Here is a 19,358-nt window from a genome sequence, read left to right as displayed (position 1 = left end):
GGTGACTGCTGATGATGTCCGTGCATGCGCCTGTCGATGGGGGTCGTAGCGGGAAATTCAAATATTTTGAATTGGATTCAATACAAAGTCCTGTATCCAATCCAAAACAAAATAATACAAAATATATTTATGTGGTTTTGTCTATAGGTATGTGACGTTGGACTCTGTTTTAAAATTTACCACACTTGGGAGGTGTTTTAAAAAAAGAATTATTATACAGTATACCGAATTATTGCATTTTCAGAATTTTTTATTTATTTATGCATTCTTGTTTAAGCTGATTTTTGTGTTTTTTATTTAATTTTATTATTAAAGTTATTTATTTATTTTTTTTACATGATTGTGTGTTTCAAACTTTATTATATTCAGAATATCTACTAGACCCTTGTTAGGACATATTTCTGTAAGTTACAGGTCTACAATTAAAAAAAAAATTCATGAAAAACTGTTTTTGGTACAGAAATCCAGACATCAGTGAATCGCCCAGGTGGTTAATAAACACATAATATTATGTTTATAAATATTATTATACAACCATATATGTGATTTTTGTATATATACTTTTTGCATTATTCTTTACTACTCCCATCTGGTATAAGTTACAAACTGAAGTATGAATTTATGTTTTCAAATCCCAACCATGCTAAACTGTAGAAGGAGTCCAAATGCAGCATGTAGATCTCAGCAGCTGTTAAATTAGATTGAAATACACTTATATTGAAACACAAATCTAAACTCTGTAGGTAGTTGAGCTTGAAGTAAGCACATCACTGATTTGTCCTCCAAAAATTTAAGGGCATTAAACGTACATAGTATTGTATGGCAGACCTTCCATTAATGCAACACTGTGTCAGAATGCTAAACTTGTATTTTTCTGTTGCTTCACACATAAAGAAAAACTCCACATGACAGGCCTTCCTACAAGAATGCAATATGCTCCAATGGTGTGGTTGAAGAAACTTGTGAAATTTTAACATGATCAACCTAATTTGTTCTACTTTGGGACATCAGAGCTTCTAAGATGCAATAGAAATTAACCAGACAATATGACCAGTATGGCTTCTGTGTATAAATATTTACCTTATTTTACTTACAGGCCAGTGCTTTTTTTACAGCCCTTGCAATAATTTATTGCTGCTTTTATGTTTTAACTATGTGTTATAACACAAAGAATATGCACTGGTTGTTTGTGATGATAGGATCCACTAACCCGACTCTCTCCTCTACAATCTAATATGAAGGCTGCAGCCAGACTCATCCATACTTCCCACCACTCTTCCTCTGCTGTATCTCTTTGTGGTTCTCTTCATTGGCTTCCATTTCACCTTAAAATCAAATTCAAGCTCCTGTGCTTTGCCCTCTAATCTCCCCACAGTTCTTGTCCCACTTTCCTTTCTGACCTGGTAAAAAAAATTCTCCCCCAGCCGCTCTCTTCGCTCCTCCTACCGACCTACTACTGACTTCCTCACTCATAACCTCATCACATGCAGGGCTCCATTTTTCTAGACCTGCACCAACTCTCTGGAATGGTTTCGCTTCTTGGCCTTTTGGCTAAGATCAAGTGTAGTATCTGTTCTTATCAGTGTTCAGGGTGGAAAGGCACTTTCCACCCTTTCCACCCTGAGGGGGAATGCAGTGCACGAGTACCTCTGTTAAGGACGGTCTACCTTTGGTCTGTAAGGGGCCGCCCTATGCAAACCTGCCGGCCTTGTCCACCTGAGGAAGATCACGGGGCCTGCCCTGATAAGGTAGCTCCCTTAGGTTTGACTGACCCGCTGGTGGGAATGGAGAAAAGCTAGGTCTTGCCAATCCGTCTGACGAGTGGTCCGAATCTTGCTCCAGTGTCGTACCCTTGGCGTGGCGATCCAGGGGCACATTAGAATCACCGGGTTTGGGACCCCACTGATTTTTAAGATGCACAGTCACGTCACTGTTCATACTTGATTTGGCACATCGCCTTTTTCTACATTAGCTGCGGCTACTGCAGATGGGCAATTTTTAAAATCTGTTGCCCTGTGTGTTATGCACAGAGCACATTTATTATTTAAATGTTTTTTACGTTTGTCACTGTCACTGGTGTGGTATTTGTGTGCCACTTTTTGATAGAGGGTGCTATTCCCTTATGGATTAGCCCTTTTGTCTTGGGAGAATGCCTCGGCCTAAAAACCAGGCGCTCTGCCTTAGTGGGAGTCTCTCTTCGGGAGAGCTCCCAGCTTAGTATCTTGTGGGACCTGCCTTGGCGATCCCAGAGAGAAAAGGCCCCTCCCTGGCTTCGGTCATCCCGGCTTTGGCTGGGTGGGCTTCGCTTCGGAGGGTCTGGAGAAAAGGGTGGCCCTTCCTCTTTAGAGGAGGGTTTTCCAAATAGTACCCCAGTGCACGTTTTTCGTGTGGTGTTTTTGCACTAACACTTTTTTACCGTTCACGGGGTGTGTTTTAGCATGGATTGCGAGATTCGATAAAAAAAAAAAAAACTCTCTGGAATGGTCCTCCTCGTCCTATTTGGTTTACTCCTACTTTCTGCTCATTTAAAAGAGAAATAATTTTTTCAAACTTGCCTACCCATCTTCTTCTGTCTTTTGAAACCTTCACTACTTCCCACCATTACATATCTCCCCTCCTATTGTGTGTTCACCCACCTCCTAGATTGTAAGCTCTTTTGGGCAGGGTCCTCTCCTTCTCCTGTGTCACTGTCTGTATCTGTCTGTCATTTCAACCCCTATTTAATGCATGCATAATATGTTGGTGCTAAATAAATATTGTTTATTATTATTAATATTAATAATATTAATAATAATATTAATAGTTGTCACACAAAATGAACTTTAATCTCCCTGGTGGTAATCCCGAGTGTGGCTCAAGGTTAATTTTCAGTACCAAAAGCGGTAACCCCGAGCTACACTCGGGGTGGAATTGCCAGGGAGTTTAAAAAGCTTACCAGTGGTTTCTGCGGCATCCTCCAGCCTTGCCCGGCATCTTCTTCCCCTGGCGTTACCGGCCCGGCATCTGTGTAGCCTGCCGAAGCCAGGGGGGACGCAGATGCCAGCTAGGCATCTGCGTGCGAGCATGTGGCTGGGAGGTGGGACCAGGTGGGAAATTTAAAATACTAAGTGTACTAAGTACTTTTACATTTAAAAATACTATTTATTTAGACCACCAGGGAGGTTATCATTGGTTGGTATGCAACTATAGTAAAGGGGTTTTAAAAGAACGTTGCTGACATCTTTGTTTTTTGGAATTGTACACTGTCACCATTGCCATGCATTACACACTTGTTTATTATGTAAGTGGTTTGTACGGGACAGTACTAACAACTGACCTATACTGTACCTGTAAAACTGAACAGCACAGTGTATACAATGCTTGTTCATTCTACTGTCACTGGATGTGATCAAGAAAGATTGTTTTTCAGAAATCTAAGGAAATACCATTATTTTGATGTGATCATTGATTCTTTGTCTGAGGGACCTGACTGGATGATTCCTTTGTTTTTATTTAACTTAACAAAAGATAATTAGCAGGAGATCAATCTGTTAGTAAAATAGGTTGAAATGTTTTGATTTATAGCAAATAACACACATGGCATAAAATATATTTATTATTATATATATTACATATCTTTTGACCAAAAGAGCACACTTTTACTAGAAATTAATAAATGACAGTATACAAATATGCTAGTTTTTCCATTTTCTAAACTATCACTGCTACACTTTGTGAAAGGTTTCACGTTTTCAGTCAATGGTAACTATTAATGTAACTCCATCCACCCCTCAAGTATCAAAACTTTTAAAAGGTAAGTTATTAAAAGAAATAGGGCAACTTCTGAAGGAGAATGATGGATTTCAAGAGGAAAGTATTTGTGCCTCAAATATAAGAGCGACAAATGACCAGAATGGCATTTCATTCACTGCCTCAGGCACAGAACTTCATGTGGGATTTATGGCTCCTCCTTTCTTTTCACATTCCTACGATGAGTATAAAAGTCAAATAAAAAGCCAATCATCCACCTGGGAGTGCAAGAGTTCATTGCTATATCAAAAAAAAAAAAAAAGCAAAAAACTTTGCAACCCACTAAAAAGACTTTGTGTCATGTGAAAAATGTATATGAGAAACAACTTGGGGAGAGAATATATTGATTGTATATTGATTAGAAGTGCCCTGGTTTTAAATAGATTTTCATTTTTATTAGTGTTTATCACTTCTAATCTCTAATGTAATAAAACATGTAACAGTTTATGGTCATTTCAAGGCTGTTTACACCCATCACCCAATCGGTAAAAGTTTACCCTTTACTTGGACGGCCTGACCTTTCAAAGTTCCAGCACAAGACAGTTGTCACAGTTGTAACATTAAAAGTTCATTATGGGTTTGTACAAATTAGTGGTAAAATGGAGATTACTGGTTCCATTTCTACCTGTCCACCAGAGTACCATTTATACCATCTAGATCTGAGATCTGGGTTGCTTCAAGTGTCTGTTTAATACTTTTTGAGTAGCAGATTGCAATTCATAAAATACATTTGGTGAATAAAGGTTGTTGTTGCTGTACATTTCAGTGTTTTTTTTTTTAATTTGCTTAAGTATATATTTTTTTCTATTTTCAGTAGGCATATGTTTGTAAATTTAGCTTGTGTTTGGCTGGGTACACACGTACAGTGGTTTTTCTCCAATAACACTGGGGAACAATTTTGAGCAAATTTTTTGTTGACTTTAATTGTTAAGCTTATTTACACTAAAATAGGTATGCTAATTCTGAAAGTGCAGTTAGTTTTCTTCTATCAGGTCAGTTTTTTTCTCTACCGCTTATATTATTGCGATTACTGTAGTGTGGATTTGTAAAGGCTATTAATTTACACGTAAGACAGTGTGGTCCGTGTGCTGCTCTACGTAGTGATTAAGCAAAATTTATTTTTCTACTTACACACGTATTTCCTTTCTTTCAGATCATGTCTGGCTCTGCTGTTTCTCGTTGTAAGTGGCTAAGCCATCCTGATTCATTTTGTTATACCTGTGGCAATGTCACCATTCCCAGTCAAATGGCGAACATCAGCACATTTGTAGAGCAAGCCTATTTGGCAAATTTCAAAGTTAAACTTGGTGATCAACATAAGTCTTGTGCCCCTCATAAGGTGTGCAAACAGGGTGTCGAGGGTTTACGGATGTGAACAAAGGGAACACGTGATAAGATGCAACTTGGTATTCCTATGGTTTGGCGAGAGCCAGGAGATCACTTCAGTGGCTGTTACATTTGAATAGTAAAAACTTCAAAATATAACAAGCAAAATAAATGTAACAGAGTATCCTAGTCTACCATCGGCTATACACCCAGTGGCTCATTCAGATAAAATATCAGTGCCGGTTTTCGTTACACTACCCTCTCTTGAAGAACATGATTATGGTGATGAACTAGAAGATAACAATGATGAAGAGTTTGAAATTGAAGAGGACTCTGTTCGTAAGGGATTTGAACAGCATAAGTAGAGTGATTTGGCACGTGATTTTGGGACTATTGCAGAAGGCTTCAGAACTCCTAGCATCAAGACTACGTGAGAAAAACTTACTTGAAAAAGGAACAAAGGTATTGTACTTTCTAACCAGAGAAAATACATTTTTGCAGTACTTTAGAACTGACAATGGCTTTGTGTATTGCAATAACATACCTGGTTTAATGGAGGAATTGGAATTCCAATCTATTAGTCAACTGAATGGTGACTATTCATCGACAGCTTAAAGTGTGTGCTCCTTCACAATGGCAAAATATTTGGGTCAGTCCCAATTGTCCATTTAGTTTCTCTTGTGAAGAATATGCAGACATAAAGAGAGTCATTGAGTTGTTGCATTATCACTAACACAATTGGGTCATCAGTGTTGACCCTAAAACGGTATGCTTCCTTCTTGGTCAGCAACGCGGACACACCAAGTATCCCTGTTATCTGTACATGTGAGACAGCAGAGCATGTGACCAAGTGATCCAAACATTCTACATGAGCCACTTGTTGATAGAAAGAATAATATATTCTAGTACCTCAATTTGGCACATTTTAGCCTATCATTTGAAAAAATAAAGGCCAGTGTGTTTTATGGTCCACAGATTTGGCAGCTCATAAAAGATGAATATTTAATCAGGACAATGTCAGAAGTTGAAAAGAATGCTTGGTTATCATTCAAAGCCATTGCCAAGGACTTTCTTGGATACAGGACTTTCTTGTCCAGAAACTCTTGGAGAGCTACAAAATGCATGGTTGCAATATGAGCATTAATGTGCATTTTCTGCATAACCATCTTTCTAACTTCCTGGAAAACCTTGGTGCAGTCAGTGATGAGCAATGTGAATGATTCCACCAAGATTTGAAGGTAATTGAAGGACGGTATTAGGGTAGATGGGATGTACAAATGATGGCTGACTATTGATGGAGCATCTGGCGGGATTGTCCTAACACTAAACACTCTAGGAAAAGCTATAAGCATAGATTTTTTACCTTAACTGCTTACCCGATTATTTTTCAATTGTTGACCTTAAAATCTGGCCCGTGTACAGCGCTCGTTGTCGATCGTCTGAAGGACCGTCCTGGCGGATCCACGAACGATGGATCTCTCCCCTCCCCTCTCCATAGAGCAGAACGGTGGTGTATGTACAGCACTCGTTCATGCATCGTGCAGTCGTTGGAAAAGATTGTGAAAGACCCTTTCCAACGACATTTATTGCACGTGGGTATATAGCCTTTGTCTCTACCCTAAATCTATCTTTATTATTGCATGGAGGAATCTTCCATAGTCAAAACAAGAATATGTAGCCCATCAACATTCATCAAGAATGGTACAGACTAAAGTAAAGTATGGTTTTCAGCCTTTAAAGCTTAGATTGTTTTTTTAAATTCTTCCATTTATAGGCATCACACAAGTTTCATTCACAAATATGCTCTAAATATTTTATAAACCCAAAAACCCACAAGTTTCTGAGTAATTTATAAATATATAGATGAATGTTAACGATGTTTTCATTTAAAATGAATACTTCTCTTTGTAGCTGATTTCACATGTCAAAACAGGACAGCGAAGGTAATGAGAGAAGTGAAGAGGAGTGTAATAATTTTAACTAGCACCACTTACTAGACGGTTTGGGGCAATTGACCTCCTGACCTTAATCCCAGTGAACTGTCACAGTTCTTCAAAGTTCTTTTGTACCCGCTGACAATGTGACTGGAAATTCTGCAGAGACCAGCCTTAAAAGCTCTCAGCTTAGTGAGGTCAAGCTGTGGTTACCCAAGCTACATGTTAGGTCCTTAGATTGTAGATCACATAGATTAATGATGTCAGCCATAGATTGTAAGCAGCCAGAATAGTTCGAATAAAATACTAAACTATTGAGCGTGTGTCATGAACAAAATAAATATTATGGAAATTGGAGTATAAGAAATGTAATTTCAAAACTAATTTTCAGTAGTTCATAAAGGTCAGATCAAGCTGTAGATATGTGAACTGTACAGCAATGTATTGAAAAGACATTCTTTTTATCATATAATAAAATATAATAAAGCAGAAGTCGACCCAAAAAATACCAACACAAAAAGGACTAGCCCATAAAAAAATCAAATAACAAAACCAGTGTTGGCTGTAACATACGTCTTCAATCCAGATATCCTCCATGCAGTCCTCTAATGCCACTAGATGATATATCCTGTGTGGGGACAATAAAGAAACATCACAGGAATTAGTACATCTATTGTGTCACTGTTTTTTCCTACTTTTACTATGTTTGAACTAAAAGCTTTTTGTGCTGCTTCTTTCGCCCATACACCAGCCCTGCTTTACAGACTATTGCCTAGTCCTATTCAGATACCTACACTGCTTGCATTTGATGTCCAAGTTGTCAATGCTTTCTGTAACCAGGGACAGACACTTCCTTTATCCTTTCTGACATTGGGATATGTAAAACTGCTCTTTAAAGCAAAACTCACCTGTCTTTGTTCACTCGGAGGGCATCTTAATCTTCTCTTTTTTATTCTTCCTATCGACAATCTTCAGCCAGGGCAAATTTATCTCCTTTGCAAGCACGCAGGCGTTTATTATTACCTAGCACATGCAGGGGAAGCCAGGTTTGCTGGTTTTCCTGGCAACCAAAACTCCTGCTGTGCATGTAGAAAAGGTAGGTAGACAAAAGCTGTGCGGCTTAGCATGTCCTTGATTGAATGCTTTGCCTTTTTCCTCCAACCCTATTGTTAATACTAGGCACAAAGAGTTTTTTTTTTTACTGAAATCACTGTAAGGTAGTGGCATCAAAATACATGGATATGTAAACAAAGTGCAGAAGGGTTTGTAACTTCTGTCTGCGTCTCTATTCTAAAGCTGTGCTTTGCAAATACACCAGGTATGTGTAAGACTTTGGACCACAGTTGGAGTTTTCCTTAAAATCCTTTTTTTTTTGCCCTTGCAGCTATGCACATCCTGATATCTGCAAGCCACACGATTGATAAAGGCTATGTCTGAACAATCAGACCGCATAGGAGTTAACTCCCGAGTGATAATGGGTGGTTGCTGGAAGGGATGCTTATTACACATAATAATATATGGGATAATGAACCTTCCTATAAAATATAAGGACATTAGGATCTACTGTGGAATTCAGCAACCAGCCGCAGGCCAAGCACATTTATAGATGTCACTAAACTTCAAGGTGAATTCTAATTCAGTGAATTATGCACTTTATTCTTTTTACATTTATATGGACCGATATACACTGTTTAGAGATGAAGGTGGACAGATAGAGAATGAAAAATATTTAGAGTCACACATTTTTTAATATTTTTATGGTGCACCTTTATTACAACTGTGCCTTTCTACTACCCTGTCCAAAGCAAACTTTGACCCCCTCCACTGCTGCAATGTATAGTTTCACAAGTATCCTCTTCAGCAATTTGACAGCCACTGATGATGTATTATTATTATACAGTATTTATATAGCGCCATCATATTACGCAGCGCTGTACATAGTCCATAGTCGTGTCACTAACTGTCCCTCAAAGGAGCTCACAATCTAATGTCCCTACCATAGTCATATGTGATTAATGTAGTCTAAGGTCAATTGTTAGGGAGAAGCCAATTAACCTAACTGCATGTTTTTGGGATGTGGGAGGAAACCGGAGTACCCGGAGGAAACCCACGCAGACACGGGGAGAACCTGCAAACTCCATGCAGATAATGTCCTGGCTGGGGATCGAACCTGGGACCTAGTGCTGCAAAGGCCGGAGTGCTAACCCCTGAGCCACCGTGCTGCCCTGTAACTCATGCATATGCTGACATAAATGACATAATTCATGGAATCCTATTCTTTATTAGATTGTAGTGTACTATGGTGCATTTGTCATAGTCTACACTAACTAAGTTTAGCTTTAGGATGTTTAATAATATTATTATCTATTTCAAAGAAAGTTAAAATTTAAAAAGTAACGGAGCATTGCTTTTATTAAAGTTTTTAGGCCTTTCTAAGATGCTGATAAATGTCTTCTCTAGTTTCTGGAATACTGCATACACATGGAAGTAGCAGTAGCTTTAACTGTAAACTTGAATACTTCATTATATAAAGAAGTATGCTGCTTAGAAAATTCATGTAGTTTAACACAGCTCACGTATCTTTCTGATGGCTGTAGCATGCCTGCTGTTAGATAGTGCCTCTATATTGTATCACTCTAGAAATACACATATATCATTGTTGGGGAAGCATTGTCTCAGAGGAAAAGCTTACACTGAAATCAAAATCTTTCCTGTAGCTACAAAATGATTGTTCACAGACACAAATGATCTCAACGATAGAAACAGATCAGAGCAGGTGATGAAAAAGGCAACACAAGTCTTTTTATACTTAGTGTTTAAAGGCTTGTAAAGTATCTTGTTAGATACAGTGGCTCATGTGAAGATTTTTTTGTTTGGGTAAATAATCTGTTAGACAAACCTGAACTAAAGGAATAGACTGCCATTACCGAGGTCCTTGTAAACATGCTGGCTCTGGCTTCAATAGTTCTTGACGGTACCCACACATTTTAACCTAAAGGTACATACTTAGAAAACAAACATCTAAAGATTATGCACGATTATTCACAATGATTATTTTGAATGATCGTATTGTGCACAATTCTGTACATGTTGTAACAATATGATTGTTCAAATATAATCCACCAATAGTGTACACACGCTAGATACGATCACTTGAACGATGCAGGAAGTGACATGTAAAGGAGAAAGTGTACCGCAGAACTATCCACGATCACTGAACGACCTTACGCACAATAGATATGGAACGATCGTCACTCAATCAGAGCCGACTGGACGGTCGTTCGTTTCCAGCAACAATCCTCATTCGTCGGTGTGCACTTTTTTTGTTAACGATTATCGGACAATTAGCCGTTCGTTTCCAATGATAATTATTGCAAGTGTGTACGCAGCTTAAGTCAGTGAGTCAAAAAGTGTGCAAGCCTCTGGATTATCATGAAATTCAGGTAACTGGTATTTGAAGAAGGTCCCAATGAGAGCCCCTATAATAACTCGGCAGAGGTTTATTTTTAAAATCATCCTTAATTATAAACTTTTTAAAAAAAGTTCTTGTCTAACAAAACACATCACAAGGTTCCCTTTATTAGATTTTCTAATATGTTGGCGCTATATAAATCCTGTTTATTATTAATAATAATAATAATATTAATCAGAAAAGCCTCTTCTGAGGCCTTCTCTGATTAAGAATTCTGAGTAACATGCATGTAAAATTTACACAGTATATGTGAACTATTTTGTCTGCCAAAGGATTTGTAATTTTCTTTACTTAGGCTATGTACACAGTGCAGTGGTTCTCGTCTGATAATCGGCTCAGCACTCAACGTCCTGGCGGATCCACAGACAATCCACGGGCGCAGTGGGGTGCCGCTCCGTCGCTCTCCCCCTCCCCTCTGCATAGAGCAGAACGGTGCTGTATGTACAGCACTCGTACAGGATCGTGAAAGATCCTTTCCAACGACTATTATTGCACGTGTGTATGCGGCTTTAGTCTTGTCATCCTAAAAAAATTATGTTTCTGCACAGTCAACATACTCTAGTGTCATCTACCAGACAAGTGGAGAAAGAATGTGATATTGATGATAATGATTCATTGTCCAAAGAACAAGCAGTTGGTGGGGAGGTGACATGGGAAGCTGCAATGCTGAACCAGAAAATACTGTTGTCATGTGTCTTTCTGTGCCAGGTGCTAACGGTCAGTGGATTCCTAATTTGGTGCAAGAGAAATATAAATTCTTTAGCTGCAAAACCATTTAACATATGCTATGTGTATATTTACATGCTGCTTTTAGCTGTTTACCTGGAGTTTGTCTTGTTCCTCCAAGATAACACTAAAGTCAGCAATGTCTCTAGACTTCAAATATAGATTGCCACAAATTTGTCAGGCACGCAGAACAACTAACCGCTTGATGTCTAGCCCTTTGCTGGATCCTTGCCAACGTATAAAACTACCACTAGTGAATAGCTTCAAAAAGAGCATGCAAACAGATTTTAAAAAATGTTAGAAACTAGCTGTTAGAAACTAAACAATAGAAAGGGATGTTTACTCTCTTTGGATAATAAATGACAACATTTTGGCAGTGTGTAATGTAATTATTGTGGGTAGATTACTGGTTTTACTTTAAACTTCAGGTCCAGCTAGCAGTGTTAAGCTTCCATACTCAAAACAGAGCAAGCACTCTCTTAACTTAAGCACTTTTTAAGCACTTTAGGCTGTTTCATTACTTTGGTCATGGTGAATTAATTTAATAAAACAAAGAACGGGACTTCAAGGAATAAGAAGAATAAAAAGATTTCCTAAGTTGGAAAACAGCCACATAAAATATTGATTTAAAAGTCTGGTGCTTAACATTTTCTTATCATTAGTAGTTGTCCCTTTTATTTAATAAATGACTTCATAGTACATTAGAAATTATTCTCTGTGTGAAGCAGGTTAAACACTACACAATATTTTTCAGTGTGTGTGACCAGTTGAAGTGGATTTTGAGACAATTTAAAAATGTAGGGAATGTGGTGTAATCATTCCCACATCACCGCTGTTATAGCTCATACATTATAGGAGCTATAGACACCATTAGTAGTAGTACTTCTTGACTTGATTTAATTTGCCAATCGTTGGACTCTCAGCATCAAAGTAGGACAATTATAAAATAACACAGAAATAAATCAGATTGTCTTTATTTTTCAGTGTTCATTCTGCAACAGCATTGTCTTTGCTCTTTATGGTAATACCTAAAGCTGAAATTCAGCTTTCTTTATACCTCTCTAATCCTACCTTCCCGCCTCTTCCTAAAGCCCTTCTAGCATATTAAAAAACAAAAATACCATGCATACCTTTTTCCCAGCATACAGACCTGTCTGGTAATATCAGAGGTTTTTTTGTCCGATTTCTTGGAGGTGTTGGATTGGTTCTTCTTCCTATGCTCGGCACCGCGTAGTCCAAACGTACTGTGGTGTCTAGGCTACCTGATGATGCACCTTCATAGGGACAGCTTTGATCCACAGGAAGTGGGTTGGATGATGTTTGCTGTCATTTTTGTTTGGAAAATCATTGAAAGCCCTGCCCATTCATCTCTCATAGATTACAGGAGCCTTCTCTGTTTTGTTGGTTGACCCAAATGGGTTTCACACTATGCACTTGCTGTTGTGGGTGTCGGGAGTTTTTATCTTTTCAGTAAGTGAAAGAGTGCTGGCAAATTTCTAATTCTGAATTCTTCAATTACTTACAACTTCATGTGAACTCGATTTCTGTTGCCTTTGAATTAATTTGAATGGACCTGCCATGATGATGCTCATGCCTGTGGTCTTGTCTCTTCTTTATATTTCTCTTTGTAGAACCCCCTCCTTTAATGAGGGCAGTCCTACCTATGCTTGGGCCTGGGAGCGGGGCATTGACCGACCTTGTCGGATGAGCTATGGACAAAACTTTGGTAGGTCACGTTTCCATCACCATTGCCAATCTCTAGAAAACCCATAAAGATCCTCTTTTAGTGGTATTATGCCCTTTCATGGGTATCCAAATTACACCAAAGCACATTCCCCCTCTGTTTCCAGGCATCGTGGAGATCTGGGGACTATGTATCATGTTTGGAGGGTGTTATGCCCATCACTTTTGGGTCATAGTTTGCCACTTTAATAATCTTTACTTTATCTTCAGCTGCAACCTGATCCTTTGAAAGACTTGTTGTTCAGCTAGTGCAGGTAATATTTTTGTTATTAAGAAGCTCTCTGTGCTCCTGCCTGATTGGTCTAAAATTACCAGATGAAGTGGATGTTTTACTCCTATATGGAAAATGTATTTTGTTTACTCTCTCCCTTCCCCCTTCTGATTCCACTCATACTCTTCCTCTCCTTCTAGGCTCACTGCTCTCTAGACTCGGCTGGTGATACCTATATTTTGCCATAAGTGTCATATTGTATACTCATGGAGTTTATCTGCTTTGTATGCTCATGCTTTTGTTATAGGAAACTCCTTTTTCTACTGTTCACTACAGTTTTACTTTGAAAGCTTTATTAACACAATATCAGTGACAGTAGCATGCCATATCAGACTTTCTGTGAAAGACAGCGCCAGGTTGTATTTTTTTTTTTTAAACTTTGGCATTGCTTTAAGTTTTTGCATTCATTGTAAAAACTAGATCTTTTTATGTGCAAAGCTGCAGAACTGATATTGCAGAAGTTTTACCAGTACAAGAGATTCTGAGTGGTTCATGTACCCAACAAATTCTATGCTTCTGTGAACAACTCTAAAAAGAGGAGTATAGAAGCCTACCAGCAACTGTCTTATAAACTTCTGGTCAGTGTCTACAGGAAAATACAAAATGTATATAACAATATTATATTGAAAAGACAGTAGTGGAAAGCTCCTCTTTTTTTATGCTTCTCTTTTGTTTTTGATAGGCTTGTAAGTAAAAGGTACTCTTTAAGAATTAGCAGCTAAGTACTAGGCACTTATTTTTTGAATAGGACTGAAAGTGTCTGTGTGCTTTGGAATACCATTAAAACCTTTCATGTTGTCCTAGGTCACTTGGCTTTGTTTGCTTATACACTAACCATATTATTTGATGCATTTTGCAGCGTGGCTCAATTAATATCAAGTGACCCATGTATTGGTGTGCTTAAAAGGAAGTTTTAGCCTAAAAGGAATCTTAAGTGAACGGGCAGAGCAAAGTATCCCACACAAGGCACATGGCTCCAGGGCAGTCTTCACTTCAATGATAAAGAAACATTCTACCCCTTTTCTGTCACCTTTTTAACATCTGGGAAGCCAAGAGGTGTGTTTTCAGGTGCAGCGTCTCATTGAATTGGGTGTAATTCGTGTCTAGCTGGCAATAGGATAAATATGGTTCTATGGTTTTCCTTCACCACCCAAGAAGAAGACTATCCTTCTTAACCACTTTCACTGTGAACATATTAGTAAAACAGTGCTTTGCAGTAGAGAACCAAGAAAAGAAAATACACAGTGTCAAACTCATCATTATATTTAATTGGGATTTGCCTAGTAGGTTTCAGCCTGTTTCTGTAGCATGATTGGCAGAGTGGAGGGTGGACTACTTTAGGATTAAGAACAATGAATAGTCTGTAGCCCATAATTAATCCTATTGATACATTGGTATTCTATTAGTAATTTGCAGGATTATTTCCGTCCTGTGATATAGTTTTTACTGATACCTTCCTTCAAACTAAAAAAAAAAGTATTACAAGAATGTCAACATGAGTAATCAAATTATGTACTGTGTGTGTCAATGTATAGTAAAACACAGTGCTGTAAAATATGTCACTTTTTAATGTATTGTGTATGTGCACTGTTGTGATCAAGCCCTTAGAAATGATTCCATATATGTGTTTCATCTGTAAATTTATCTGTTTGCCTGGAAAATAGCTTGAAGTGTTCCCCAGCAGCTATTATTTATCCCAGAAGAAAGTGTGCATGTGTTTCTCCACTGAGGACAGGCGTACAAAGTGGCAGATGTCAGTATATTCTCAAACCATCTATTTGCAGTTATAAACGGAGAACTCATAATGTATAATTTGAGATTCACATGGTGATTAACAGGCTTTAGTTTACTGCTGCGTGGTTTCTACTTTCAAGATTGATGACAAAACAAGAGTTATCAGTCATTATTTGCTGTAAGAGACCCACATGTTCTATTACAAACAGTTGCTGTAAAAACACTTGCTAGTATTATTAACTTTTATTTATAAAGAGCCAATGTAGAAAAAAACCTGCACAATACAAATAATGAAACAGTTGGCGGGGAAGACCCAATTATGCTTAGAAGCTTGCAATTCTTAGCACATTGGATGGCAATTGGGAATACATGTGAATACCGTAGAATTTAACAAACCTTGAGCTACCACTTTTTAGACAATAGTTTTGATTTGTTATAGAATGTTTTTATGCAAGATGCAAAACCATTGCTGATTAAATATAGACATTAGTTGTCAGATGGTTACAGAAATGTGTACATTTGTAGCATTTGTTTAGCAGTTAGATTTGCTGCATGTGTCTAATTTCTTTCTAATATTTACAAGGTAGTTTAAAGTGTATCTACCCATACATGAATGGATGGATATGTGGAAAAGCTACTTTGTCACCCAAAAACAGGACTAAAGATTTCTCCTTCTTTCTCCCCCCCAACCTTTAATTATAAAGGAAAGGGTTTAATTTTTTATGTGTTTTTATTGTATTTTTTTATTATATTTTCCTATATTTTTACTTTACCTGCATATCTTGGCAGTACCAGTTTTTTTTGTACTATGGCGACAACCATCATTCATTATACTATATTTGTGAAGGAGCAGCATTGTCAGCACAGAACAGCATGTGGATTAAGACTGCAGAACACTTTCTTGTCTTCTCCTATTCAGGTATCCTGTAGTCCACATAGAGAATCTATGCCTTTCCTAACTGTTAACATTGCAGCAGAGAGAGAGAGAGAGCCCATAAAATTAGTTTACAAGTTCTGCCATATTTTTGGCAAACAAAACAGGTATTTTTTAGACTTTGTGAAGAAGTCTAACAAATTGCTTTTAGTTTTATATTTAACAGACCAAACCAAAGCAAAAAAAAAAAAAGTTTCCTATTTGGGTTAACATTTAGGTATTTCCTATTCATTTTAGTTTTGCAAGAGAAGCTCAGAATGTGACCGTTTTGTGACTGTACCTTATACACGTATAAATGCTGTTATGTAAAAGCTTTTTAATTTAAAGTAATCTTTAAAGCTGTCTGCCTTGGGAGTCATCCCATTAAAAAAAATTAAAAAGCAACGAGCGTATTTAATTGCATTATCCAGTAGCTTGGAAAAATTATGAAAAGTTTGGCATAAGTTTGTCAAACATAAACTCTGTGTGTGTAATTAACTATGTTAAACTTCTACATTTTACTCCCTCACTCCAACTAAGCCAGCAAGAAGCTCTTGATTTTTGAAAAAACACAACTGCCTCTGCCTTTAGTATAACCTGACATATGCCAAGGAAAATGCTACAAACTTTTGTTTTCGCCCAGTAAAATTAGGATGGCAAAATTTGGGAAGTATTGGAATACAAAGTAGAGTTTAGTAGTCAAGGTTTTGTTTAGGTACAGTACTAAAGAAAAAATGTTGTGCAATCCTGAAAAATAAATAAATAAAGAATAAGGCTGCATACACACATTAGACTTTTGTCATTGAAAAGGATCTTTCATGAACCTTTCCAAAGACAAAAGACTGAAAGATGCATGAACAAGTGATGTACATACAGCTCTGTTCTGCTCTATAGAGAGGAAAGAGCGCGCAAGCGGCACCCCGCTGCACACTTTTCAGGTGTTCGTTGTTCATAAATGCGCCAGGACGGATCCATGAATGGCTCTGGACAAGCACTGTCAGAGTGCTCCTCCAATACTTGCCCTGAGGCGTGAATCAGACGAGAATCATCTGACGGGTGTACATAGCCAAAGGCTTGCTATTAAAAAGTAAACAGACATTTTTATAGCACATATGTTATATACATATTACGTAGCGCTTTACAAAGTCCAAAGTCATGTTACTAGCTGTCCCTCACAATCGTATATTCCTACTATAGTCATATGTCATTACCACAGGGTAAGGTTTTTGGGGGAAGCCAATTAACCTAAGTGCATGTTTTTGGAGTGTAGGAGAAACCTGAAGTACCAGGAGGAAACCCACACAAACATGGGGAGAACCAGCAAACTCCATGCAGATAGTGTCCTGGATGAGATTTGAACCTAGGACCTAGTGCTGCAAAGACCAGAGTGCTATCCACTGAGCCACCGTGCTGCTCATGCTATCTACAGAGAAAAGCAATTCCAGTTTTCCAAAACATATAAACCCAAAGTGCAATAAAGTATTTGTTTAATTGAAATTATCATATGCAAATATTGTAGTGTAGTAGAATTTTACACTCATATTCTCAGCTGGGCATTGAGTTTATTACGTTGTGTAATGTTTAATTACAGAGGTTGACAGGTATTGGTTTTGATATGAAAAAATAAAAAAGGTGCTTTGGCACGAGCCAAGTTTCAAATCTAAATCAGTACGTATCTTTATAAAACTTTACCACTATTACACGTGTAATATGCCATTAGTTCCTAGACTCTTGGCATCAAACAATACCCCTATGAAGTGGATTCCAACTGTATTAAGTGCTAAAGCTACCGTTTTAATATATCTTTTATGCAAATTTTACCCCTTACATTACCTTTTTTTAAAAAGAGAAAAATGCTCATCAATTTTAAATAAAGAGTTCACTTACCCACTGTTCCTAATTTTTCTGACCTAGTTGAAGTACCCAAAAAAAACCTTGCCGGCGGTTTTATTATCTTTTAAGGCCAGCATTTTTGCAGTAATTTTTGTCTAAGTATCATCAGTCACCAGTCAAATATGGAGGGTAAATCTAATGATTGGGGACAAAGCAGTAGAACTGACATGGGTTCCCAACGCTCTAAAAAAGCAATATACTTTCTGTAAAATAAAATGTTCAATATAAGTCTTATTGTTGTGTAAATCATTTAAATTCACCTGGTGTGTGTATATATATATATATATATATATATATATAGTGGAACTACATTAATAGGTGAAACAGAACTGATCCCATCTAATAAAAATTATTATTTGAAGTACACTTTTGGAATTTTACAACATTTTATAATTGCATTCACGTTCTTATCTTAAAGGAAAAAGAATGAAAAACACAAGTAATTTCAGTTGAAAACGCACAAGACTATTTTCAAAACCAGAGCAGTTTATCAAGCATAGAATGATAAACTGCCTAGGACTACAGACTGGGCCCAGATTTCAAGTGTCACTTGGTGCTCTGCAATGCAATCTGTTAACACATTGATCCTGTGCTGACCCCATTCTTTGTTCGTCTCCTGTGTTCGACTGGTCATATGCGGCCTGCAACACTCACCTCTTCACGTATAAAGCATTCTTTCAGAATTCCATACATGACATTCTTAGTAACATGCAAATAATAAAGATATGCTTGTCACTGGGAGCTGCTGGCACACCAGCCTCATTTGTCATAATGTTCTTCAAGAATGTAGCGGCAGACAAAAGGCTGATAGGTTCTTTTCCACAATAACTGGCTGGTTTTCTACTATGAACAACCTGCCTGCAGTGAACAACAATCATTTTTTTATAATATTACTTTTTTTAATCTATGTATACCAGTCTAGATTAAGCTCATCTGTAAATCATTTACACAATATTTTGTTTGAAATACTTAGAAAAACAAATCTCTTCTGGTATAGACATATTTGCTGGGCTATAGACTAGGAAATCATGGTGCAACAGGGAAAAAAAAGATTATAATTATAAAGATACTGAAACTAAATATATACACCTTTCTCCCTCCAGCTGTGTGACAGTATCAGTCCTGGCCCAAATTCCTGTTGTTCACATCAGGCATGTCAAACTCAAACGTAACATAGGGCTAAATTGAGTGGAATTAATCTTCAGTGGGCTACTTTGTTTGTCGAGAGACACACCTATTTAATTCTGTGACAAAGGATTAAAGCACTTCTATACCTAACATTTTTGGTAAACTGAAAATTTACAACAGTTTAGTTCAGAAAAAGAAACATTAACATACATATCCTGAAGTCCTGAGCTACAAAATTATGAGGGTGTAGCTTAAATTAACCAGAAAATCAGTGGGACATCATTCAGTTTAAGAGACAACTAGGTTTTGAAAAGAAATTCCTCTTATCCCCCCCTTCACCTTATGAACTGCCTGCATCAATAACCTCCCAACTTTTTACTTATATATGTAGCAAACCTGCATCCTGTGTCCTTGTTTACTCCTTCTCTA

General features: G+C 37.5%; 1 protein-coding gene and 1 pseudogene across 5 annotated transcripts in view; both read left to right on the top strand.

Annotated features, from left to right (window-relative positions):
* The window catches only part of MACROD2 (mono-ADP ribosylhydrolase 2), a 1,216,811-nt gene that overhangs the window by 302,268 nt on the left and 895,185 nt on the right, over window positions 1–19,358 (top strand). The window lies entirely within an intron of this gene.
* LOC140330174 (U2 spliceosomal RNA) lies at window positions 1,532–1,693 on the top strand (annotated as a pseudogene).

The sequence above is a fragment of the Pyxicephalus adspersus genome, chromosome 4, assembly GCF_032062135.1.
Source record: "Pyxicephalus adspersus chromosome 4, UCB_Pads_2.0, whole genome shotgun sequence".
Taxonomy (NCBI): domain Eukaryota; kingdom Metazoa; phylum Chordata; class Amphibia; order Anura; family Pyxicephalidae; genus Pyxicephalus; species Pyxicephalus adspersus.
Note: the sequence above shows the minus strand (reverse complement) of the source record. Positions and strands in the feature narration are given on the sequence as shown.